This window comes from Pogona vitticeps, chromosome 4 (assembly GCF_051106095.1).
Source record: "Pogona vitticeps strain Pit_001003342236 chromosome 4, PviZW2.1, whole genome shotgun sequence".
In the NCBI taxonomy this organism is placed as follows: domain Eukaryota; kingdom Metazoa; phylum Chordata; class Lepidosauria; order Squamata; family Agamidae; genus Pogona; species Pogona vitticeps.
The window spans coordinates 71230242-71255491 of NC_135786.1; the positions used below are offsets into that span (position 1 = coordinate 71230242).

General features: G+C 40.1%; 1 long non-coding RNA gene across 2 annotated transcripts in view; it reads left to right on the top strand.

Annotated features, from left to right (window-relative positions):
- Positions 1 to 323: 323 nt before the first annotated feature.
- LOC140706645 (uncharacterized) overlaps positions 324 to 25250 on the top strand; it is a 35595-nt gene continuing 10668 nt past the window's right edge. The window contains exons 1-3 of one of the 2 annotated variants that reach the window (XR_013544940.1): positions 324 to 8371; positions 11485 to 11523; positions 22947 to 23079. This is a non-coding gene — a long non-coding RNA (uncharacterized LOC140706645). Of the gene's footprint in view, positions 8372 to 11484; positions 11524 to 20614; positions 21829 to 22946; positions 23080 to 25250 lie in introns of those variants that run through there. The other variant, XR_013544939.1, reaches the window with a different exon arrangement.

Genomic DNA, 25250 nt, shown 5'->3' on the forward strand with positions numbered 1-25250 from the left:
GCCAGTAAATATAAATAGAACAGGTACAGCTTCCTTCCTCAGTGTAGTCCGTGACAGGAAATTCAGCATGCAGCTAATAAATATAAGAGTTCTGCTAAAATATTGGGGAACGTATGAGTCACAGTCTGCTTTAGAAGGTCATTGTGCAAAATATTAGAATGTTACACATTCTTGGTTCTCAGCAGTTTCATAAGCATGGAAGCCCAGTTGGTTTGTAAGCTTCTGTTCAACTGTGAGTTTGCATGGAAGGCAACTTTTTTCAGGCAGTGACAGGGGGTGGGGTCCCTGTCTTGTTGGACTTCTGGTTTCCATTGGTTCCCTATTGGGTACATGGAACCTCTAGGTGAAACCTGATGGTGTTTTGAGCAATCCACAATGTGCAGTTGTGTTTGTTGTTCCAAAGGGAGAATTTATGGTTTTCTAGAGAGCAATATAGATGCTTATGCAGAGTAGCTATTTGGGAATAAGTGTCATAATGTGCTTGGAAGTTCAGATTTTCCTCATCAAAATAACAAAAGAAATTATGATTTATTACTGTAAACAAAGAATGAGAGTATGATGGATAAAAAAACTAATTTGAAAATAAGAAAATGTGTTCTCGTTAGTCATCAGGGCCTTAGACTGAATTTTCACAGATCTGTTTTCCATCACCTCAAGCAGAAAGCTTTGTTTCTATCATATAAACTGACATTCTGATAGGTGCCATTTTGAACTGTAATTTGTCTTTATATTATTTCCACGGTGTTATTTGTATGTTTATGGCTTTTGGCAGTAGGGCTCTTGCATTGTCAGCTTTTTAGGGAAGAGGACTATTTGTCATCCAATCAAGTCTTGATTAATCAAAGCCACCTTTTAACATCAAGGCCCCTTCTTGCTGTGTTGAGCAAAATTCTCAACAATTAAACATGAAAAAGGTTGCCAATGCCAGACACTTGCCCTGGCACAGCCTCGTCTTTTACGTACATACCTCGGCTACAGAAAGAAATCCTTTGACGGAGTTTTGTGATGAAATCTTGGAACCTTTTGCAACTCGAAGAAGGATGTGGTATATCCTTTTCAAACAGGCAAATACTTCACATGTTTATTTTGGCTCCTCTCAATCAAAGCCTGCTGTGATTTTGCTATACTTAAAATTAACAATCTGTGTTATTGCCCCCTGTCTTAAATTACTCTGATATTTCTTCTTTAGGTCTTTGCCAGAGAAAAGTAAAAAGAGGAAGGTACCAAAATCTTTGCAGTGTTATTTGCCACAATAACTGCCTGATACCAATTTCAGTGATCAGCTCAAATACATATAAAATTTTATTCCAGCTTGTGAATTACATACTGCTTACTGACTAAATGGCTTAACTTCCATTATGTTGGAATTACTAGATATGTCCTCATAAAGGTACTGGCAAAAAGAAGAGGAAGGAATTTATAGAAATCTGACTTTTTGCAGGGTAAAGCATGAAGGAAGGAGAATGTGAGGGAGGTGAACGCTATACCAAGCAATGACCTCCGTCTGCTCCTTCTGTTGGTATACCCAACAATCTCAAATTTTACTTTTTTGAGCTATACCTCTCAGAATCCTCAGTCAGAAGGTCCTGCAATCTTGTTAACTGGGGGTTTCTGGGAGTTGTACTCCATTTCCCCCTCTCCCCAGATCACATCCTTGCCCATACAAGAAACATCCACAGCCTTTAATATTTACTGTGTGTGTTTCTAGACTGGCAACTGCCAAGTCCATGATTCATGTTTTGCCAGGGGCTAATGAAAGCTATACCAGCCTGTAGACTGAATTCAAATCTGCCTTTGTCAATTACTTGAATTGGGGATTTCCCCTCCTGCCACATTCAATTGTGTTTAACCTGATTAGCTTTCTGCTGAAGAAATTTTTTAATCTTGTGATATTCTTGTAAAATAATTAATGAAACAACATTCTCAACTAGCAGAAGACGTCAAACTCAATAGGCATCGTTTTTTCCAGGATGGAGATGATCATGTTGTACCTGACTGCCATGCAGCTATTAAAAATGAGGAGCCTCTTGCAAAAACGACATGGTAGCCCTAATTCCGCAGTGTAATCCAACTGTAGGCTGAATAAATATGTCTGTGTTCAATAATGTCATTGTATTACAGCAAGAGGTAGTACTGTAGTTGGGTATTCCCAGATTTAGTGCAAGGGTGATAGCCATGGATTTTTAAAAAAATGTTTTTTGTTCTTGCAGTTGCACAATAAGTTGCAAAGGCTATTGTCTTTATCAATTTGAAATATTTGCTAACCAGTTGCAAAATTGCTGGCCCAACTGCACAGTGGTGAAATACAGTGTCACTATGTGAGCCCTTTAAAGTCAAAGTAGTAAGGGCTCGGCTTGGATGGTTTGGCCATTTTCATTCTCCTATGTCCAGTTTTTAGAAACAAAATTTCATATACTTGCTAGACATTCTTTCAAATTGACGAAGACATTTGCAATGTTTAGACGGTTTTTGTCAGAAAACAACTAAAATACATATCTGACCCATTCCCTGTTTCAAGGTGTGTAACAGGAGAACTGCTTGAGGCAGTCATGTCAGCACTTGGAAGCAAAGATGGCTTCCTCCCAGCTTTTTGACTTATTATCTCCCTTCAAAAAGTCCAAGTTGAGTCACCAGTGTGGCAATAGTCTTTTCTCACTTTTTACTGCTTTTCCCCAAGTGATTCTTGTTATTGCCAAAAGAAAAGGTTAAATGTACTGCTTTATATTGAGGTGTTTAGCGCTATGGTGCTTCCCCAGCTATTTAACACTGGGTTCCACCCTCTAAACTCCCTGGGTGAATGTGATGGTTCTGCAAAGTGCTAATGCTGCTTTTGTAGGTGCTGCTACATCTCTTGGTGTAAGGCAGGATCCTTGCATAGTCATTGATAGCAGGAGCCTGAGTGGCAGTGAAGGAAGTACTCAGCCGTAACTCAAAGGTGGCAAAAATTCAGACAGAAAAGACAAGAGAAAGAGAAAGAAAGGATACAGTGGTGCCTCACTAGATGATGATAATCCATTCCACTGAAATTGCTTTCTAGCGAAATCATTGTCTAGCGAAAAGCAAATCATCGTTTAGCGAAAATCGGTTTACGAAGCAGGGACGAAACATTGTCCAGCAAAATTCCCACATAGGAATCACTGTTTTGCGAATCGCTATAGCGATCACAAAAAGTCAATGTCTAGCGAAAAAACTGTCATGCAGGGTAACTGTCTAGCGAGGCACCACTGTAGTAGGAATTTGCTAGACACCAGGAAATGAAAGTAGAGTGCTAAAGCGGTGAAGTACTTTAGCACTGGCAAGTTTAAGAAGCAGGAGGCAAATCACAGTATATCTCATGATCTTCCAGCACTGAGTGAGAAAAACAGAGTGAAACAAGGTGGACAAATGCTGCACTTGGATGACAGCTTTGCTACATATCTTCTTGAAAGATCAATGTTTTTGGTCATTGAGGAACTCTTTTTTGTGTGAGATAAGTTGAATGGAAGAATTAAATGCAGGGTTCTAAGCAGCATTTTGGATGTTTTCAGATGGGAAGTCCTAAAATTACAGATCAAAAGGTGTTGTATCCCATCTTACTTCCTTAACAGATGTTTCCTGGTAGCAAAAAAGGTAGAAGAAACAGTGAGGGCAAACAATAGGTCTATATGGTGATGCCATTTGGAAACATCCACCTCAATATTTAAGGTAGAGTGATTGCAGGATAAAATGTCACTTGGAAGCACACTTACATTTTAAGTAGAAATGTGGTCTTCATTGTCAAAAGTTCTTATAGAACCTAGTTTAAAAAAAAGACTGAAGATTTTTAAAACTCAGCTCTCTCGCACACACCCAAATTAATCACAAACATCCAGAAACAAGGGGGAGGTAGAAGACTTAATGCAATACCTCAGTTTTTCTAATTTAAAATCATGGATTAATGTTAGATACCCCTAACTGAACAGGCTTTTGCCTTGGCAGAGATCAAGTCATTCTGAGCTCCCAATAACTGAAAACGAACATATTAAAATCAGGAAACAGGAAACTCACAGACATTTCCAGTCCTTGTTGATATTCTTTGCAATCTACGATACCAGCTAGTAAAATTTTCCATCAAGCGTATGTTAAAGTCACCACAGCTTTGTTAGAAAAGCATTCTCAGTCCTACCTTAACATTAAACAATGGTTTATTCTGAGTGGAACTTAGGTATTGAGATGTTGTTGACACAAAATGGCTTTCAAATATTGGTGTTTAGTACTGGGCCCATGAAACCATGTGCAAAAATTCATGGGAATTAAATTTACGAAGCTGCTGACAACCTTTTATCTTCACCATAAATGGCCAAATGGTGAGCAGCAGTGAATTCTCACGCTGAACAACTTTGGCTTAGCTTTAAATATATATATATATATATATATATATTTCTTTTGTAAAATAAAATGTTTCTTGACATGGAAGCAAGAACTCCCACACACAAAGTTCAGGACACACATATGCCCCCCTCCCCCAAACCCCACCAGTATTAGATATCCCAGAGCAGCCTGTAATGCCAAAATAATTATGAGTCTCTATCAAATTTTAGTGTTCGAATATGGCTTCGTGGAGTATTTTTCAGAGATATACACAGCTTTTGAAGTAAAACTCTCATTGGCTTTACATATTCCCTTGCGAGCAACAGCCTTTATGATGGAAATGCTTTTTGAGCTGAGCTGGCAATACAAAATATTATTGCTAAACCCCCAAGTTTATAAAATACATAATAAAATTTAAGTCTGCAACCCAGGTGGTTTCATGAATGTTAATAATGGAGCATTTGCTTCTATGCAAAGCATGGTTTCTCCCACTATGTCTTTGCTGTATCCCTGATGGGTTGTAGACTATACAATAAAACAACCACAAACGATCACAACTAGCTCAAGGCTAAATAATTGTTTCTTCTCCCAATAGGGTTTTTCCCCCAGTTAGGATAAGAGACAGGTTAAGGTAACTTGGAATGGTGTGAGGGAAAACATGTCTGTGGCCATCATATGGACATGGTGTTTGGCACATCCTTGGGTGTTATTGTTTAAACATGAACAGGAAAAACATGTAGGATGGTGCAATCCCCAGAGATGAGGGCAGCACCAAACTATAAATCACTACACCTTTGGTCTAGATGGGCAGGGTAGAAATCTAAATAATTAAATAAATAAAATACACTGACTGAAAAGAAAGAGAATAAAATAAAAACTCACAAGACAATACCATATTATCCCACTTTCTCCCCAACCCCCGATAAAAAGTGAAAAACCAAATAAAAACTTTGCTAGCTTATCCGTGGATCAGTTCTGTATTAGGTCTTAACCAGTTTTTTAAAAAAATAATGCATAAAGAAATTCATGGTTTGGGTTCCCATTGAAATGTACTCTAAGAGGTCTGTGAATAAAAAAACATGTTTTCTTTACATTTTTTCTATGAAGGTGAAGGAATGCTTTTCTAGATGTTTGTTGTCGTTTAGTTGTTAAGTCGTGTCCGACTGTTCTCATTCTGAGATCTTCCTTTTTTTATTGTTGTTGTTGTTTAGTCGTTTAGTTGTCTCTGATTCTTCGTGACTCCATGGACCAGAGCATGCCAGGCCAGCCTGTCTTCCACTGCCTCTTGGAGTTTGGTCAAATTCATGCTGGTAGCTTTAATGACACTGTCCAACCATCTCGTCCTCTGTCGTCCCCTTCTCCTCTTGCCTTCACACTTTCCCAACATCAGGGTCTAGATATTTAGTATACTGCAAATTGAGAATGCCTGTTATTTTACTATCACCATGCTTCAGTTCTTTTTTAAATTTTCGATTTAATGTAATTTAATTTAACTGGTCTGTGACTTCCAGAATGCCACAGCCAGCACGTGAATTATAGTGTGTATTTTTTAAATCCCACCTTTGGCTGTAGTTGTCTGTGAGGAGAGGAGGTGAAGGAAGAGCATGAGAATACAGAAGGCAAGACTGTTCAGCACAGAGACGAGTGTTAGTCTTCCCCACTTTCAAAATATAAGCATGAATTGGAAAGGATTAGACTTCTGCTTATGAGTATTTTAAAGTATGAACAAATTGTGACTTAAATAAGTATTATGGCACCATAATACTATAAAGCTTATTTTAAAAATTAAGAAAAACACTTTCTTATCATTGACATATTCCTTATCTGTTTTTTCCCTCCTTTTTCAACTTACACTTCAGACCCCAAACAAATCTTTAACTGCATTAGTTAACAGAACAAGGGTTTTTTTTTTGAGTTTTTAAAATATTCCTATTTTTCTTTGACATTCAGGTGTAAATATTTTAATTATTAAACACTTAGAAACAGGTGTTTTTTTCTCTCTCAAAAAACGGAAAGAGCTGTTCGAATTGTAACCCAGACGAACTGAATTGTCTGCTTCCCCGCTCATGACTGTTATCTCATGCCAATAGGTGGGGTAAAATATATATGAAAAGTGCAAGATGCCTTATGGTGTGGAATTTCAAATTCTAACTTCTCTTAAAAGAAACTGGAATTGTTCCCTCCTTCAGTGAGGCATTTACAGTCTGTGAAACTAGATGAACATTTTCTAACTGCTAGAGTTAATAAGCTGAAAAGAATGAGAATAAGACAAAAAAGAGTTGAGTATACAAGTGGCATGCCAGGCTCAAAACATCCAGTTCATCTCTTCAGCCTTTGATGACTGAAAGTCACTCAATAAAACTGGGTGGGATAGTGCTCTGGACTCAATCACTAAGAATGCTGCATTAACTCTGAAGTCCAAGTCACGATGAAAATGTAATACTCAGAATGTCTTACAAAAGTTCATGACATGGTACAGAGCAAGCTCCAACTTCATTCTTGGCCTCAGACGCTGATTCAGAACAAAAACAGTTCCATTGGGTTTGGCTACAAATACAGAGTTGGGTATCATCAGCCTACAGATCCCAGAATTCAGGGAAATGGTTGTCAGCAGTTTCATTGCCTGCATTAATCAGCAAAGGGGAATAAAACAGAACCCTGAGGGATCAATCCCACAGCCTAATGGTCATGGCATCAAATAAGAATTTTCTCACACCACCCTCTCAATTTGTATAGCAGTGGTGAACTAGAGCAAATGCATAATCTTCAAGCTCTACCCTAGAGAGCTGAGTTACATCCAAGTCCCACCCCAAAGAGGTGGCTCAGAAGAATTTCCTGGTCAATGGTATTGAAGGCTGCTGACAAGCCCAGCAGAAGTCGCATGCTCTCCCTTACTAGCTCCATGTGCAGACTGCATGGCATGGTTAAGAAATGGCCTCCATTCTGTAATCAGCCTTGAAACCAAATTGAAATAGACCCAGAACTCATCTCATCCACAAACCCATGGAACTTGAGATGCTAAAGCATGCTTCAGCACCTTGCCCAAGAAGGGCAAATATCCAAGCTCGTTGTTCTGTGCTGTCAGGTCACTCATGGCAACCCTATGAATGAGTGCTCTTAAAAATGTCCTGTCCTCAGCTGCCCTGATCAGGTCTTGCAGACCCAAGCCCATGGGCTCTTTTAGGGAGCCAGTCCATCTTATTTGTTTGTATTCCTCTTTTCCTGCTGCCTTTCATCTTTCCCAGCATTATTGTCTCTTTCAGAGAATCTTGCTTTTTCATGACGTGCTCAAAAAAGGACAGTCTCAGTTTCAACATTTTTGCTTCCAGAGATAGTTCAGTCTTGATTTGTTTTAGGACTCCCTTCTTCATTTTTCTGGCAGTGCAGGGTATCTGCAAAGCTCTCTTCCAGCATCACATTTCAGATGAATCATTTTTTTTCCTGTCAGCTTTCTTAACTGTCCAGCTTTCACACCAGTATATGGTGATTGGAAATACAAGAGTGTGGATCATCTTGGTCTGGTCTCTAATGACACATCCTTGCACTTGATGATGTTTTCTAGATCCTTTATTGCTGCCGTTCCTAATTCCAGTCTTCTGATTTCTTAGCTGTAGTCTCCATTAAGACTGATGATAGAATCAAGGTATAAAAAGTCTCTAACTATTTCAGTTTCTTCATTGTTAACATTAAAGTTGTATAGTTCTTCTGTAGTCATGATATTTGTCTTAACATTCATCTGCAATCCTTCTTTAGCACTTTCTTCTTTCACTTTCCCTAAAAATTGTTTCATATCAATTATTCAATTCAATGAAATTCAGGGAGATACTTTTCAGCAAACCTAAAGCGAATGGCATGCTAAACCTGGGTGAATTAGCCCTTCATAAATGCTGAACAGAGTCCATGAAAAATATATAAGAATAAATCTTATTGTTATCTCATCTCTCTTTCTTTCCCAGCTCTCTGTTATATACCCGGTGCAATAAGCTTCAGATCAGGTCAATGGGTTGTACTGAAAATGGTGACATTTTAAACCTTGAAGCAGGTAAAGATGGCCTCTTTCATTATAGCGCATATTTTTTTCTGCTTAAAAGTTTACTGTACTAGGCATACTCTGAAATAGTTGCCGTGCCACACTTACTCACTGAAGGTGGAATGCAGCCTGCACCAGAGGTTTTCTTGCGGGGGGGGGAGGGGTGGATGTTGCTATGCCAGGAGACATATTTGTGTTTATTGCCTAGAGCAAATGTATGAACCCAGCTCTAATTAACAAATATTTCTTTGCCACAAAGGGTCCAGTATTCCAACCACACAAGGATGATAGTCATATTCGTTGCCCTCCTTCACAGCTGGAGATGATGTTATTTTAGTTGGATCGAAAGGGCACAGATGGGGCCACCTGCTCTGCTTCTCTTGAAGCTTAAATTTTCCCGAAAGACTTGGATGACTAAGAGGCTTTGGCCACTTTGCAGTTTTTTCAGGTTCATCCGTTTCCCTTTACCACTAGACTGGTGAATGCTGATTAAGTGTTCTAGAGTTTCAATCTACACAGTAACAAGAAGGTATATGTCATTCTCAAGAATTTTCTACAGAGTATTGCTGGTCCGCTAATTCCATTATTATTAAAGCAAAGCAAAGCAAGCAGGAAACTGAAGCTAGAGATGCCTCATTAGCCTACACAGGTTGTTTCTGAATGTGAGAAGGGTTAGTTTTTCATGTCCAAGTAGCATCACATTTAGAAATATTTTGTGTATAGAAGGTCTGTGAGAAAGGAGCATTTCAGTGCCAATCTTTTGTGCATTTATCTGACATTGTATTTTATTGGCTTTAATAGGACTTATATCTAAGTTGAGAATTGTTCTTGGGTTACTGTGTCACCCTAAAACTACTCTGCGCTACATTGTGCTACACTGCACTTTACTGCACTACACTAAACAGAAAACAAACAGAAAACTGAAGCTATGAAGGTTTTTTAAAACATTTTTTTATTAATTTTCCAATCTATCTACATTGTTTGTGCTTGTCAGACATCGTGTTACATACTTGCTTACAATTATTTGTTTTTTACATCTCAGTGTCTTCTCGATTATTCCCCCCAAATTCCGACCTTCTTTTAAACCATTCATATACAGATTTTAGTATATAGTATAGCTACTATCATAATATTACTCTCATATTATATAAAGTTCTCAAGATCTTCTAATAACATTCTTATTGAAAGTGGTTCCAGATTCATGACCCAGCTTTATATCTAGTTTTGTACTTCGTCTATCTTCAATGAGTCTTCCAGGCTTTTTTTTGGTTAATTTTGCGGTTTTTTTCCCTTTGTCTTCCCTTGGTACTCTCCTCTGGTCCAAGACTGATGATTCTCTTAGATTAACTTTCTCAAGCTGCTGCTTGGTTTGGCATACATCATCTGTGATACTCCCATTTCCTTCCTTGTTGTTTTCAGTTGCTTGTGGACTGTAGTCCTTCTGATGTTGATTGGATAATTTTGCCTCTTCATAATGAGCACAAATAAGCAGCTCGTTAATATTTGTTGAAGCATAAATTTTACTTCATTCCAAAATTGTCCTTGTTGTGCCATTCTGTTTCTGCTGCCTAGATGCTTATAAACAGATATTCCAAATTTCCAGAGTCATTTCAGGAGTTCCGCTTTGGCTATGTAGAGTTGAACCAAATTCGACCCAAGGAACAGTTTTTGAAAAGTCCACTTTAGGGTTAATTCCGGCCAAATGCAAAGAGAAGCTCACGAGGAGATAAACAGTTTTTCAGCCTTAAGCAACAACAGAATGTCCAAGGCCACCTCTTCTGGGAATCATTCCAAACACTTTAGATAGACAAAACAACGTCCACACTTAATTTGCAGGAAGGTCTCTTAAGCTTATAACGCCAGGTTGTAAATATTCTTAAAGTATAGTTTAAAAAAGTTACTTTCTTCAGCTATCCCTCTCACCAGATTTTCTGCCGCTTTAAAAAGTTACTGAGATAAGATAGCAATTCTTTTTTTTTTCATATGTAGGGGTACGTAGGCAATTAGTTGCAAAAGAATTCTCACCCGATGGAAAAACAGCGATGCCAGGTGTTGTTCCTTGCTTCTCTCAGACGGCTACCAGCGACTTGGAAGCTAGCTGAAGCTGCTTATTTGTGCCCATTGGCTGATTAGGGAGTTTCCTGGATCGAACCGGGGTGGCCGCTGCCCCCCGTGATCAACAGGCTTTCTGTCCCAGTTCACCACCCCTCCAGGGTGTTTCCGACAACCTACGGTGTCCTAAAATGGGTCAGAATTCAGCCCAGGGGACAGAGCTCTGTCCTCCTGCTGCTGTCTCATCGCGACGTCAAGCCGGAACAAGCTATGAAAGTTTTGATATTCCAGAGATGCTATGGAACTGTTTTTGAATCTGAGAACAGAGACATAAGATTTCACTGTTAGTAAAACCAGATGATGACAGTGTAGCAACGTGGGTGATATGAGGTTGGTGGCTGGCCATAGTCAGCCCTTATGTGACCTTTAGTGATGTATGAACTATAAGTGGATGAAATTAAAGAACATGTTTAGTACATATTTACAAGTGATGCTCCCTCAAGTGGTGAAAAATATCTGTTTGTCATAGCATGTCCTCTATCTCACTTTTGTGTTTAGCATTACAGCAAGCTTTGTTTTGTTGAGCTTGATTTGGGAATCATATTACTGAGGAATGGATCTCTGAGGAAATTCAGCGGTGGGGTTAAAATTAGGCTAATTGTGGGTAGTCCTCTTTAATGTTTGTTTTTTATAACCCCAAGCAAATCTAGTTTTACATACTTGTATCTCCCTCCCTCCTTCCTGACTCCAAAACTATGGGAAATTGGAAAGAAAGAGAAACAGCAAATTCAAGTGAGAAAACGTCCATGCTTGAATCCTATGAAAGCAAGTGCTTTAAAAGACATTACGAATCACTTTCCATTCCCTCAGCACCACCACCAGGATCCTTGAATGATTGGTTAGTCACAGCTCACCCTCATAGCTTTTCCTTGTTATTTATTTATTTAAGATTGCATACCACCTTAAAAAGGGGGGGGGCACAAATATCAAATTTGTTAAGCAATGCAGCCAAGTCTAAAGACATCTTGTACAATATGATATTCCTTTAACCCCACATGATTCCTGTATTGTAGATTCCCTGAAACTTGCACTAAGGAAGAGGAAACAGAAATGTGAGTATGTGGGTTTTCTACCCCATTCACTGCAAATGCATACTAAGCAGTTAACTGGATGGTTTTTAACAGGCATATGGAGAGGTAGATAAGCTTTGATATAGATCCTGATTATTGCAGATTTTGTAAATTGAATAAATCTCTAAGTCTTTAATCTCAATTACTGTGTCATATCTTTATTGTGTCATGGGGGAAATTCTGCATCCAAGGACTATTAAAAGTAACAAGTATCTTTCATATTACACTCTGCCATCAAAGAACACATTTAATAATAAATGTTCAAATGTTATGTCTTCCAACATAATACAATAGTAGAATTATGGTAAAGCTGCAATCTTAAATACTTTTTCTTGGAAGGAAGTCATGCTGAGGATGACATTGATGCAAAATGTTTTCAGGATTGTAGCCTCAAATCTTGTGTAATCCTTGCTGCCTTCATTATTGTTGCTATAAGCTTATTCCTTTGTGTCATATTCAATCTCCCACAAGAACTTCCCAGAAACATTGGTGCTCGTGTTATTCTGTTGAGCCATCTGCCCAAAACTTTCATCTCTGCTTCATCATCCGGTATAATTTTCCTTCCCAGTATGGGAGTGAGATTCCTTAGTTACTGTATTGTCTCCTCAGGGGTTGGTCTTTGTTCCTGTGTTTTTATGCACACCTAGGGAGTGACCTTCTGGTGTTTTGGAGCGAAATCTTCCTGACTGATTCACTTGCTTCTCAGAATTAAATCTCTGAAGAATCATGACTAAAATTAAAAGAAAAAACTTAAAACCCATATCCCATTCTCTTAATTTATATCCCCCCCTTTCCCCCTGATTCCAGGGGTAAGAGTGGCAAGAACTTGAGGTGTGGATAGCAAAACATTTAATTTGCCCCCTTTCCCTAGACCTTTCTTATTTATTTAGTTTAACATAATCCTTCTGATTTTTAGTCTTCCTATTAGAGAGTAACACAACCTGCAAGGTAACCTTACACCTATTTAGCTAATTACACTTTGAATCTGAGATTTCAGGACATTTATTTTTCTTTCGATAGTCTTAAGAAGGTGGAGAACCTTGGTATATGCTAGGGTCACATTTTTTAACACATGGGTCTTAAAACGTCCTGGGGTGGCTTTATAAGCTTCAAGGACAACTACAGAGGGTGAGGGCAGTCCTCTGAACTGTGGCTTACAGAATGTCTGTGCCATTTCAACTGGAAATAAGCTTAAGTCTGAATTAACATTTCTCCTTATCTATGAAGACTACTTTGTGCTCTTTGGTAGGGTGACAATTGTGGCGTTCACCCCTCATACCCCTGCCTGACCCCCCCAAACACAGAGCACACAAAGGCAAACTACTACTCCTTTTTACCCCGCTGCCACCAGTTGATCACTAAATCAACATTACTTATGAAAGGATGAAGATGCAGGTCCAAACTTCACTGACTTTTAAATAAAACTTGTTTATTGATTACAGATATGTTTGATTATTAATCATAATTAACTTCTATTATCATCAATCTCAACCTTCTATTGGTTATCACAGTTCTTATTCACTCTTCACTCTAATCACACCTCAGATCTCCCAAATACTACACTCTATCTCTCCACAATAACTCCCTAACTGACTGACTCACTCTGACTCCGCCTCTTTATTACATATCTGTTAGTGCCGCCTCTCAGCAACATTAGCCTGCAACATGAATATGCATAACTAAACATAATGAGGGTGAACGCTACAAGGGTGCCCAGTTCTCAGGGCACCAGCTGATGTCTCAAGACATAGCTAGGCTTCTCCAAATCTGCAGGTGAGGAAACACATCTCAGAGTGAAAGGTGATGAAGAAAGTGAAAGTTTGATTTTACTGAGCATTGTGACCAGAGTGAGGGGGTCCAGAGTGAGGGGTTATTCATCATACTGTAGCATAATAAATCATTTAGTTTGGAAAACAGCAATGATATTTAATAGTGACTTGGAACTCATTGTATACTTGAATGCAAATCTTGGTTGGCTGGAATATACTCAATGCAGTTGAAGAACATTTATACAGATGGGCTAGTAAATATTAGAACTGTTCATAGCACTTAAGTGTCAAACAGAAGAATAAGATTAAGGTTACGAAACAACAATAACAATGGCTCCTGTAGTATATTGGCCCTCTGGCTGGGTTACCAGATCTCAGAGAGACAGCTGAAAGTTTGGTTTTTATTGTATGTGGTGGCTTTGATGCATAGGTGCTCATTTATTTCCCCCTTCCCAACTGGCCTCAGAGTCTGCTACCTCAGAAGGAAAGAGTGTTTGCATGCAGTTTGTACATATAGAAAGTGTTAGGCAGTAATGTCAGGAACCCACATACTCTCTCTTCCTCTTTCCGACACTTTGTTTTGCAATTGCTACAACAAGGGCCCACTTTGCAAGGACCTCTTCCTGTGGCAACCCAAGGGCCTTCATTGTGCTCTCAGGATTTGCCCTAAAATCTCAGGGAATGGGAGGCTGCTGCCCACACAAGTCTACCTGTTGCTCTTCTGAAGATTGCCATACATGGGAAGTTGTGCTAGGGAGGTAGTTGACAGCATCAAAGGAAATAATAGACTTCAAAGAAAGCCTCCCTCCCTGAAAGAGCACTGAAAGATACTCTAGAAATGACATCTCTCACATATTGTACAGTTTAGGCCAAGCCCAGCTGTGCTATGAGGAAAGATGGCAAGGCATTGCTGTTGAGCAAATCTTACACATATTATTTTGTGCAAATGGGGATAAACTCATTGGGCTGGACTCTGACCTGTCTCATTCATGGGAAATACCGAGATTTAGCAGGACTCTCCAATAGAGGAAGATGCGGTTTCTGCTGATTCTTTGTTAAATGCTCATACTTTTTCTTGAATTCATCTAACCCTCAGTAACAGGAAGACAATGAGAATTAACAAAAAAATTGACTGGCCCCTTTTCCTTCAATCCAGTCTGTGAGGAATTCTGCTCACAGTCTGTACCCACACTGCTCTTTTTGGGGAGTGGGGTGAGTGATGCAACATTGCGCCAGGGGAAGATCACAAAATCTCTCACTCACAGCTCTTCTGAGCTATGACAAAGGCTGCTCAAACAGCAAGAAATGATTAGAAAACTGTGGGGGTCCTATTCTGGAACCAAGGAAACAATTGGGAGTTAGACCTACAAGTCCATTATGATTCCAATATGGCTTTAATTCAAGATCTAATATGATTTGATATCTCATATTTTCCCATGCCCTTTCCATGTTTGTTCACTTGGCCTAAATGTGTTGCTACAGGGCTCTGCTGACAAGCAGGGTGCATTTGGATAAGTCTGCTGCAAAATCCACTCTCATAAAAATCTAAAGAATGACAAATGGAACAGTGTGAAAAATATTCAAACATAACAACAGAAGGTTAAGACAGCTGAGAGGTTCTGGAAGCATAACAGAGACACAATGAAACGATCCATGCTTGCTTTTGGTGAGAATATAAATGTGTAGTTCATAAGAGAACCTCCTTTCTTCCTTTTTGTCTTCCTGTTTTTCAGTATCTAAACTTTAGAGGAAATATCATTTAATTCAATGGACAAATAAGCTTCAGTTCAACTTGTCAAGAGCTGTCCGTTTAAGCTTCGCAATGTCAAGCAATTGCAACTGTTAATGACCATGGCCCAAACTGATGTGATGTTTGAGGAATGTCTGCAGTGGCAGAATAGCTTGTTATTTGGATCATTTTTTGTGCCATTTGGTTTATGTGTTTTGACTTAATGTACAGTCGACCATGGTATCCTCCTGGACAGGCTTTCTGAGATTGGGAGTAGGGGCTATGATTGAGCTGGCCCCAATCTTCCCTCAGGGATTGTGTCCAGAGAGTTTGGTGTTGGTACCTTGGACCCTTTGGTGTGGGGCTCCTCAGGGATCAGCACCATCCCCAATGCTGTTTAATATCTATGTTAAGCCATTGGGGGAGGTAATCAGGAGTTTTGAAGTAAGGTTTCATCAGTATGCTGATGACATGCAACTCTGTCTCTCCGCTACTGCCTCTGTAGTGGATGCCATCCAGACGTTGGAGCGTTGCCTGGTTGCAGTATTGGAATGGGCCAGGGCTAACAGGCTCAAACTGAACCCGGACAAAACAGAAATTTTGCTCCGGGGGGGGGGGAACTCTGTTAGGTTAGGGACGATGGTTCCTAGGCTGGATGCCACTCCCCTCCAGTTTAGGGACAAAGTGCACAATTTGGGTGTTCTCCTGGACCCTGCTCTTTCTTGAGAGTTCCAGATTGCAGCCATGTCCAGATAAGCCTTTAACCAGTTTAGGCTTAATGCCCAGCTTTGCCCCTACCTAGACGAGGACTCCTTCAGGACTTTGGTGCAGGCCATGGCCATCTCCATGATCGACTACTGTAATGCTATCTACATGGGGTTCCCTTTGAACCTGATCCAGAGACTTCAGCGGGTCCAGAGTGTGGCAGCCAGACTGGTGGTTGGTGCAAATAAATTTGACCACATCGCTCCAGTTCTGGCTCACCTCCATTGGCTGCCTGTGGCATCCTGGACACTCACATACAAATCCCTCCACAGTTTGGGGCCATGTTACTTGTTAGACCGTTTCTCCTTAATGTCATCTGCCTGGCCCACAAGTTCATCCTAGTCAAATCTCCTCCAGGTGGCGACCCTGAGGGAGGTTCATAAATCCTCTACAAGAGGTAGGGACTTCTTTGCAGTGGCTCCCACTTTATGGAACCAGCTTCCAGAGGAGCTCTGCCTAGCCTCCCTGTGGACTTTTAGCAAGCAATTAAAGATATTGCTTTTCAGGGAGGCTTTCCATGCTGACCCCAAATGACCAGCTTCCCTCCATTTTTCTTCCTGCTCCTCTTCTTCCTTCCCTTCTTTCCCTCCATCTGCTCTGGGATTAGTCGGTGCCATCCGGGTTTTTGTTGTGTTTTCTTTTTTAGGGTTATTGCTATTGGTTTTAATATGTCAATTTTTATTTTTGTTTTCTATTTGACAAGTTGTAACCCAGGATGTTAAACAAACAAACAAACAAACAAACAAGCAAGCAAGCAAGCAAGCAAACAAACAAACAAATAAATAAATAAATAGCTCATGCCTCAGATCCAACCAGAGCTGTGTCCAAGGACTCTGTTTTGGTACCTGGGTTGAGGGTCCAGGGGCAACCTCCTCAAAATGTCATAGATAGTGTGTCCTTAGAAGCTGAAACCACATTAGATGTCAGTTTAGAACCTTAAATTTCTGAGTTTACTTGCAAAAGAAGCATGTTTTACTTTCCCAGTGAACAACCAGAGGAAGCTCATTTGCAAACTCAGAGAGGTGTGAAAAGCTCTTGCTATGCAATCAAATGGTTGCAGCATTCATGGATATCCTTTTTCTAATGAGGGGCTGTAAGTAATGTATAGTTTGGCCCTGAGCTTTCATCTGGAGGAAAAGCTGCCAGTGCTGCCAATGAAAAGTCAATTTGTAGCTATTTTATGGTTTTTTTCCTTAATAGATGTTTATTTTCATTTTTTGTGTGTAGAAAAAAAGAGAAAAATGTTGCAAAAAGGATGCAGAAGACAATAATGTTTCATCACCCACTACTTGTAATTTCCATAAACAGGGTATGGTGATGGAACAACAACAAGAGGCTTCTGAGAAGATGCCTTTTTTGGTGCAGATCATTCCTCAGACGTATTTTTCTGTGTATAAAGCAACACTTTTCCCTAAAATAATTAGAGGAAAAATTGAGGGTTGTTTTAAACTCAGAAGTAAGGAGGGGGAGAGGGATCAAAATGTTTGATCCCTGCTTTCCCCCTCCACTTTTTGCAAAGAAAGTGGACAGGGACAGCACCCCCGCCACTTTCTTTGCAAAACGTGGAGGGGGAAAACAGCTTTTTGCAAAGGAAGTGGAGGGGGGAAGCACTTTCCTCTCAAGAAAGTGGAGGGGAAAGCGATTCCTTCTTTCCCCCTCCACTTTCTTTCTTTCTTTTTTTAAATTTTATTTTCAAAACTATTGGGTAATGGGGAAGGAATACAAAAGGCAAAGGGCAGTGGGGGGGATGGAAAAAGGGTTTTGAGAATAAGAAAACATCAAATGCATAATCATTCAATCTTTCATATCAAGTATATAGACATCTAATCTATTCATGTTCCAATAAAGGTTCATCTTTCTTCTTCTTTTTCTTCTTCTTCTTTTGACTATTTTGTCTATGTATTAACCTCTTTAGCTTTCAACTTATACGTGTAATACAGCTTAAATCTATGTTATTCCCACAGCATCAGAACACCAAGGCCAATTGTGAAATATATCCCCTCTTTCACCCTCCTTTTTTCTTGAGAATACACTCAACAGACCCAAAATAAGATAAATTCTGCTCTCCCCTCCCCTTTCCTCCCTGTGCTTGTTTTGTTTCTGCGACTCTTTTTTCTTCCATATTTTAAAAGGGGGAACAATATCATTCAAAGTTTGCTTTTCAACCTCAATTTTCTTATCTGCTATCGCTACATCGCTTACTGGGTGGCCCTCCATCCCTTGTATATTATCTGATATCTTCATCAATACAGCCGGTTCTGAGAACTCTTTTTGGTATAATTTAACCTCCGCTACCTTCCCTCCCCTAGAGCCTCCAATCACATCTTCCATCTGGTCAATATAATAATTTACCTGCATGAATTTTTGCAACAGTGACATCTGAAAAGAGGTTTTCCAGTCTAGCCACCGATCTGTAATTTTCTCAGGGGGAGGTTCCATTTTCTGTTTCCACTATTTTCACTTAAAATTCCCTCTCCCCTTTACCCCAATACACATCCAATATTTCTAATATTTCACCTTGCAACTATACAATATTAGCAATAAGATAGCAGGTACATTCAAGTAAGAGATGGAATCTAAAACATGAATCTCTCAAGTGTCTTTGTAGTCCAGTCCTTTTCCACGTCACTGATAACTTTCAGACCGGTTGCTTCTTCTTTTCCCTTCTTTTCTCTTCTCCAAGTTTGTTTTAACCTTCACCCGGCAAGACTCTATTATTAGAATGTCATTTGTCAAGATCCCAGTTCAGTTCAAACCACATAGCCCCCAGTTCACAGCTCACAGTCCGTTCTTCTCCCTTTTACTTCCAGAGGCTTCCTTCTCCTCCCCCGAAAAGGGAGGTCCAGCAATCAGGATCCCGGCAAATATATTATCCACGGAAAGCAGAGTCCCACACAGTCTAAAAATATATATCCAAAGAGGAAAAGGGTCCAAAGTGAACAGCTTGCAACAGAATTTATTTTTTTCAAAGCCTGTCAGTTGATTCTTCAAGAGTTATTTTTCCTCCTTTAATGGAGACACGAGCTATTTCTGCCTGGCTGTTCCTTTAGAAATGACTTGAACTTCAGCTTGAGTAAAAGCTGGTATGCTAGGAATGCCGCTCCTTATCTCATTTGGTCATAAATTTGCACACAATCACTTGTTCTTTATTTAATGAGGTTTTTCATAGAACAAGGGCTTCCACTTACTTTGATGTATACTTTCGCCGTGCTTCTGTTTTCTTATTCTCGGCGAACGGAGCTGTCTTTGGCTAGTTGCCAAAAATGGCGCCCGTCTTCATCTGTGCTGATGTGAATTTCCAGAAGAAAGAAAAATCGAGTTGCTGCCCAATCTTCTAACTTCTGTGGCTCATCAACTGCTGCAGAAGGGTCTCTCCTGACTCTTCCTTGGTTCCCCCGTTTCTGGGAGGGTCCCAGACCGAAGTGGTTCTAGCTTTTCCCAGGAGCTATTCCCGAGAGCTGCTAGCTTCACCAAGACGAAGCTCCTCCTCCCCCCTCCACTTTCTTGAGAGGAAAGTGCTTTTCCCCTCCATTTTCTTTGCAAAAAGCTGTTTTTCCCCCTCACAAAAAGTGGAGGGGGAAAGCAGCTTTTTGCAAAGAAAGAAATTTTGGGTTAGAAAGGTGGGGGGCATCTTATACATGGGGGCATCTTATGCACAGAAAAATACGGTAGCTCCTGCCCCTGTGCTGCAGCAGTAATTTTGGCTGGGCAGTCCATTAACTAGTAATTCATGTGCCATAATCTATCAAAAAAAGAAAGTGGACACATTTTTAAAGAATAGAGATGGCTCTAGTTCCCAGGCAGAACTGAGGCAAACTCAAATCTAACTATATTTTTAAAGTATTGTATCACTTTTCTTTTTGGGTTGGTTTCAAAATGGCTGGCCATACCACCAACAGAGGTTACCTGGTCCCCCCCCCCAGTACTGTTTATACTTTAGCTTAGCTCTAATGTATTTTACACATGATCTTCTTAAAAGAGCTACTATTATTTTTCCAACCCTTTACAAATGGAACAGGCCTCAATGAAAGAGAGAGGTCCATGTATAGGCTGGTGATCAGACGCAGTCAGACTTATTCAAATCGTCCAAATATTGCAGTTTGAACTATTGCACTTCAGTGGCATCTCCCTATAAAAGATTTATTTTCTGATAAATCTTTGGTTGATGCTAGATGTTGAATATAGAAGAGGCAACAATGTTGAAAATAAGATGGGAAGAAAATAGGAATGTCATTCCCAATGTTTGGCCATTGGCTACATAACTATGAAATGAATGGGGACAAGGAATCTTAGTAGATGTCTCTTACACATGCCTTTATTATTATTATTATTATTATTATTATTATTATTATTATTATTATTATTATTATTATTATTATTATTATTATTATTATTATTATTATTATTATTATTATTATTATTATTATTATTATTATTATTATTATTATTATTATTATTATTATTATTATTATTATTATTATTATTATTATTATTATTATTATTATTATTTTATAGTAGAATGTCATGGTTGCACAGAGGGCTTTCTTCCCTAAACCCCTGTGAGCTAAATCCACTTGATAATCACAAGCAGAGAAGACCCATTAAGTGAATGGAACTTGCTAATGAACACTTATATAAGTCCCATTGATACTAGTGGTCTCTTCTAGGAAAAACATTTGGAAGTACTCCATTGTTTGCAACTCCCTTTAGTTCTTGAAAGCATGCAGATGAAATAATTTGTTGTGAAATATATATATTAGCCTTTAAAGTCATCACAGAGGGTCTATGCCATCATGTACACTCCATTTTATTTATTTATTTATTTATTTATTTATTTATTTATTTATTTATTTATTTATTTATTTATTTATATGCTGCCCACACTACCCAAAGGTCTCTGGGCGGCTTATAACATTTAAAATACATTAAAAAATAAGTTAAAATGCAATTAAAATATATACTCTAAAAGTTGCCATCAGACCCACAGCTGATATTATTTGAATTGAAAGTGTTCTGGAACAGGAAGGTTTTGACCTGGTGCAGAAATGTCATCAGCATCAGCGCCAGACGAATCTCAGTTGGGAGGGCATTCCATAGTCTGGGGGCAGCTGCCGAAAAGGCCCTTTCTCTACAAGCCCTCCCTCTTATCTCCTTAAGGGATGGCTCTTTCAAAAGGGCCCCCTGGCTAGATCTTAACTGCTGGGTAGGCTCATATGGAAGGAGGTGGTCCTTCAGGTATCCAGGGCGCAAGCCGCTTGAACTATTGCAGTTTGAACTATTTTGTAATTGTTACTGCACCTGTAACATCACAAAGGTATGAGGCATCATAAGGGCCTGCCTCCCATATCCTGTGCTGGTTCTAGAATTGAATGGATGTAATGCTGCTTTCACTACCTGCTCATACTAAATAAATAAAACAAATTTTGGGGGAAATGCATGTGCTCTACAATGAACATGTAGAGGTTTTTCTTCTAGTAAGTAAAACCAAAACAAAGCATAGCTAAATGCAAGATAAACGAATTAAAAAAGCACACACTAGGAGAAACAGATGTCTTTTACCAGTTAAGGAAGCACCATTGCTAAATGCATGCTGGGTGCATTGTCTAATTTGATCCTAAGCTGAAAAAATGGGCCTCAGCACAGTCTGAATCCAAGAAAAGAATATTATGAATCAATTCTTAAATGACAAAATCTCATGAGAATTCAACATGCCCTCTTGTTCTAAAATAAAAACAGTAACATCTCCCTGAGTGGGTAAAAATCAAAGAGGGTAAGCCGTGTGTGTGTCTGGAGGCAAGGGGAGACGGATGTAACCATAATTAATATGATTTTAACATTTCAAAATGTTATCTTTCAAGGTTGACTGGTGTGTTCCTTTCCCCTAGTTTTATAGACTTTGGTAAGGAGGGATAATAACAACCATTTTAATCACTTACAGAGTACAAACTATTCGTCCAACGTGTCTCATTGCTTCTGCTACAGAGGAAAAGCAGCCAAGGGGATTCAGCTGTTTTTGCTTTAAGTGTAAGTGTAATGGTTCTATGTTTGCTTCACTCTACAAGAGACAAGCAGGAAAATGTAATCAATATTTTCTTTCTTTCTTTCTTTCTTTCTTGCTTGCTTGCTTGCTTGCTTGCTTGCTTGCTTGCTTGCTTGCTTTGAATTTCAAGTTGCTCCCTGCCCTTACTACCATTCTTTTGTGTTTATAAGTTTGGCAGGGGGTCTAGAGGGTAAAATGAAAAGCACATGGCTCTGTTTCTTTATGAGAAATATAATACGGCAGAAGTGTGTTGCTTATGAAGTTATGGATTTCACTGAAGGACATACTTGCTGATTCATAATTAAACTACTAAAAGAAGTTCTGCATTTCTTCTGTAGAGATCAGAAAGATACAAAGGGGACAGTTTCACTAGATTCTAGTGAAGCTAATTACCATAGCCATAAGTACAGTAGCAACCTGATGTTAAGAAAACAAGCTGATTATGAAAGTTGCTTCTGCCTGTGCCCCTGAGTTGAAGAATAAGAGACCAGATTTCTCACAATACAGAATCGTGCTGCCCAGCAATGCATTCTTTTTGCAACTTGCTTAAAAGAGATCATTTCAGGGTAAAAGGTAGGGTAGGAAATGTGTCAGTACACACAAGGCCCATGCACACTTTCTCAATTCATGGTTGTTTTACGTGCAAACGGGAGCAAGCGTAGGCATGCTATATTTGTCCTCTTTCTCTTTACTCTCCATTGGCAAAAGGCAACCGGTTAGTTTCTCATCATTATGTGGAAGGAGGCTGTTGTCTAGGAGGCAGGATGCCAAGGGTGGCAAATGCTGCTATAATGCCCCAGAGGCAGCCTCTGGCAGTGGTGGGAACTACCGTCGGCTATGGCATCCGCATCCTTATTTGGAGGAGGAAGTCTTCCTTTTTAATGGTCTTTGGAAGCCCCCCCCCCACGACATCCGACTGGTGCTGATGTTACTGACATTTCAGTGCCTGGTAATAACCTTCCTGTCCTGAAAGTTTTTTAATTGAAGTTTTTAATTGAAGGTTTTTAATTTTAATTGATAGAGTCAAGGATCCCTTCTAGACTGTTATTGTAGATTGTTTTTTTAATAAATAATGACCCCTCCCCCTTTGTGTTCTTTCTAGCAGAGACATGGATGCCATCCCTGCTCTTGTCTTCTATCAGCAGCCCAGCAAGCTGTGGGGATCCCCTCTGAAGCCCCTATCTCCTCAGGTCTTCACAAGGTTCTCACCCTTCTTCTTTCTTCGCTGCCACCAGGTATTGCTGCTTCAATACCATTTAATCAAGGAGACATATGTGCTTTTGAAACTTAACTCTTTTATTAAATCAGGGAAGTTAACATATGATTAATATTCGATAAGTAAATCACAGGTTGCTAATTACTTGTATTTGTATCAGTCCTACTATGACTTTAAATCTCTAATAACTCTCTGTACCATTCAGCGTTCTTACAGATCTCTAACTCACTCTTAGTTCACTTTTAAGTTTCACACTGTCTCTCACTACCAGAATCTCCCTTCATACTCCATACACCAGCCTTTATATCCAGCCCCCTCCCCCCTTGGCTCCGACCTCCATCCTCTCATTGGCTCCTTCTGCACTGTTCCACTGTGATGGACAGATGAGGGCAGGGCTGTTCACTACACATGCGTATTTTGTTAGCTGTCTAAGATGTCACATGTGCCTTGGACAGCAGCCAGACAATTGTGGGCACGAGTACCGTGTCTTTTTCAGTTTGGGCAATGGGTGTGAGCACCACTGTTGCCTTTTTAGGAAGTTGCAGTATTTTGGGGACTGCTCCAGGTGCCTAATTCTACACTTTTGTGTGTGTGAGTTCAATGTACTGCACACTAGTACTTTGCTCCTGCTCACATATGCATGACTCACGATGATGCCCATGGAAGATACCTCTCCAGTGCATGGCTTACCTTTTGTTATTTTTAACCAGATATAGCGCCAACAATGTGTTTGGTCCAGATCAGATTCAACTTTCCAAGACAAGACAAATTGGAAACTTCAGAGGTCAGAACAGGGAAGGCAGGAGAAGGAATTCTAGTCAATGCCACAGAGCCCTTTATGAGTGATAAACAAAACTGGAGAGGAGCCAGGTTGAATCACAAGGAATTTAAAGCAAAGATGTCCCAAACTGGTTGCAAATGAAGAATTCTTTTTGTTTCCAGGAAAACAGCCCTGACTGGGAAAGCTCTTTATAGTTATTGGCTGGAGCTCCTCTCTGTTTCAGCTGCATCCACAGATGTTGGGGTTCTTTACTGATGGTGCCTGGTGACTCTCTGTTTGTTTTCCAGCACCTTTAGTCACTTGTGTTCTCTGGGGCAGAGGGATGTTCCATCAACCCTCCTCCTCCTTCTCCTCCTCCTCCTCCTCCTCTAGCTCTTCCAAATCACAGAGTAGGTCTCTACTGATGTCATGCCAACAAGCTGCAGTGTGTCACCACAGAATGGACAGTGTGGGCCATCTCTTTGTGCTCCCATTTGCCTCCATTGTTCATTTCACTCCCCACAGGCAGAAGGAGATCTGCATGCTCATGAAACATCTTGAAGTTCCCTTCATGCTCGTGTTCAGGTACTTCATGGCATCTTACCACATTATTTGCATCTGCTCTGTGATGTCCCCTGACACCTCCTGGTAGAAAGCAGATAGAATGCAAGACTTGAAACTGGTATACCCATTAGACATGTGCCATTCAGAGTTTCCAGCAAGCACTGGGGTAGCTTCCTTTTTGAACAGGAAGCTAGGCCACGAAGACTTCCAGCTAGGCTTCTGTTTGGGTGAGCCACACGTAGGTGTCTGTAGAGCCATGGGGCTGTCAGGTGGAATTCTCAGTGGAAACTACTGGGAGATGATAAAGTCCAAAAAAATTGAATAGCACATCCCTAGTCCCTATTTTCCTCTAGTTTCCCCTCCCTACCCCTCACCCAGCTTCTACCCGGCCTAGTGTTGTTTTTTTATCTAACACTTTCCTCGCACCACCGTCAGATTTCTCTCAAAGTCTGACCTCCTAAAGAGCCTTAACTCATGAATAAGCAGGCTGAACACAACATAACTTGGCTGGTAGTAAACCTGCCCAGGACTGTGCTGTAGCATGTCTTCAGGTGAACTAAGTCTTTTAACATAGGCATGGCTAATAGAGATGGAAACGAAACTTGGTTCGGAGGTTTGTGTTGGTTCATTGTTCTCTTCCCCTGCCCCTTGGCTGGCTCCTCCACTCACCAGCTGGCATGTGCTGCTCTTCACCTGCTCTTCCTGCAATCGTCCAGTTGCAGCAGGAGGTTTGGACGTTTGTGCCCATTCATTGGCATGGTATCACAGGTATTGTGCGTTCCCTCCCTCCACCCCGTTGGATGACTCCTCTGCTTTGCCTCCACAAGCAGCCACCCACTCAAAGGCAATGCTGCAAAAATCTCTGG